We start from the raw sequence: 2,301 nt of genomic DNA, 5'->3' as shown, positions 1-2,301 counted from the left end.
TTTGGCACCTGTACCACAGTGGATACAGTGCCAGCCACATGCACTGAGGTTGGTGGATTGTAGCCCAACCTGGGCCAGCTAAACAACAGTAACAACTGCAACAGGAAAATGGCCAGGCATCCTGGCTGCACTTTAGTCGCAGCTATGTGGTAGGCTGAGGCAAGAGAATCGTTTGATCCCAGGAGTTTGACGCTGCTGTGAGCTGTGATGCCATAGCACTCTACCGAGGGCAACATAAAACAACTCTGTCTCAAAAAAAGTAAGTAAAGAAAAGAAAAAAAATAAGGCTCAGCATCTGTAGTTCAAGGGGCTAAGGCACCAGCCACATACATTAGACCTGACGGGTTCAAATCCAGCCCCAGCCTGCCAAACAACAATGAGAATTACAACCAAAAAAGGAAAAAAAAAAAAAATAGCCAGGCATTGTGGAGAGTGCCTGTGGTCCCAACTACTTGGGAGGCTGATGCAAGAGAATCTCTTAAGCTTAGGAGTGGGAGGTTGCTGTAAGCTTTGATGCCACAGCACTCTACCCAGGGTGACAACTTCAGGCTCTGTCTCAAATAAATAAATAAATAAGTTTCTTGAAAATTTTTTTCAAAGAAAGTTTATTTTTCAAAATAAAGTTGAAATTTCTGGTTTACTCTGGGCAAACAGAAATCAGCAGGATTTTTATTACTTTCTTCAACCTATATCTAAATGATATCTTAATTTTGCCCAAATGCTTTTTTTAATAGTATGATTTATCATATTTTATGAAGTTAATATTTTTATTTTATTTATAAATGTTTTTGATTGTTTCCTTTTTCTTTTTTCTTTTTTTTTGTTTTTGAGACAGAGTTTCACTTATAACCCTTGGTAGAGTGCTGTGACATCACAGCTCACAGCAACCTCCAACTCCTTGGGCTTAGGCTATTTTCTTGTCTTAGCCTCCCGAGTAGCTGGGTCTACAGGCACCCACTACAACACCCAGCTATTTTTTTGTTGTTGCAGTTTGTCTGGGGCTGGGTTTGAACCCACCACCCTTGGTATATGGGGCCAGCACCCTTCTCACTGAGCCACAGGTGCTGCCCATTTTTTGATTGTTTCTACAGGGTAAGTTAAACCTTTTCAGTTTTTGTAAAAATAAGAATATACTAATAATATAACAAAATTTATCTTTACTATTTTCAAATGTTTATTAACATTTTCTGATAAGTATCTCATATTAATAAGTCATATACTTTCCATGTAATTTTATTGAAAGATTATGTATAAAGTGTTCAGTATACCTGCTCTCATCCAACAAAATGTTAACTAATATTCATAAAAAATGCCTGGGCTTGGGGTGGCGCCTGTGGCTCAGTGGAGTAGGGTGCTGACCCCCTATGCCAGAGGTGGTGGGTTCAAACCCAGCCCCCGCCAAAAAAAAAAATAATACCCAGGCTCAGTGCCTGTCCTTCGATGGTTAGGGTGCTGGGGTGTGACAGGTTCAAACCCAGCACGGGTCTGCTAAACAACAATGACCAACTACAATGACAACAACAAAAATAATAGCCCAGTGTTGAAGCAGGTGCCGGTAGTTCCAGCCACTTGAGAAGCTGAGGTAAGAAAATCACTTAAGCCCATGAATTTGAGGTTGTTGTGAGCTGTGACATAGCATTCTACCAAGGGTGACAAAAGTGAAACTTTGTTTTAAAAAAAAAAAGAAAAAATACATGCTTTGGTTCAGTCCACAGTCATAATGGAACAATGTAGTTATCTAGAAAAGAGAACTTTTGTGTGAGTTGGAGAGGAACTCTGTTGCCAGTGGTAGAATGCTATAGCATCTGTCATCCCAGCTTAGAACAACTTCCAACATGTGGGTTCAAGCAATCCTGCTTCAGCCTTCCAAACTCCTGGCTATACTACCATTCTTTTAGTAGAGATGGGGGTCTCACTGTTTCTTAGCTTGGTCTTGAACTCCTGTGGTCCAACTATCCTCCTAAAATGCTAGGATTGGATGTGTGAGTGACTGTACCAGCCATGTCTTCGCTTTTACGAATAATGCTGTGAAGAACATGAGTGAGGATGTGTATCTTCCCTGATCTGCAGTGCGTAGTTAGGATATATACCCAGACGTGAGATTGGTGGATGAAATCATAACATTTATTTATTTATTTTTGAGACAGAGTCTCACTATATCCCACTCAATAGAGTGGTGTGAAGTCACAGCTCACAGCAACCTCCAACTGTTGGGCTTAAGCAATTCTTTTGCCTCAGCCTCCCAAGTAGCTCAGACTTCCAGCCCCCACCACAATGCCAGGCTATTTTTTTTTTTTTTTT

Source organism: Otolemur garnettii, unplaced genomic scaffold (genome assembly GCF_000181295.1).
Source record: "Otolemur garnettii isolate 467f Iridium unplaced genomic scaffold, OtoGar3 scaffold00320, whole genome shotgun sequence".
Taxonomy (NCBI): domain Eukaryota; kingdom Metazoa; phylum Chordata; class Mammalia; order Primates; family Galagidae; genus Otolemur; species Otolemur garnettii.
Note: the sequence above shows the minus strand (reverse complement) of the source record.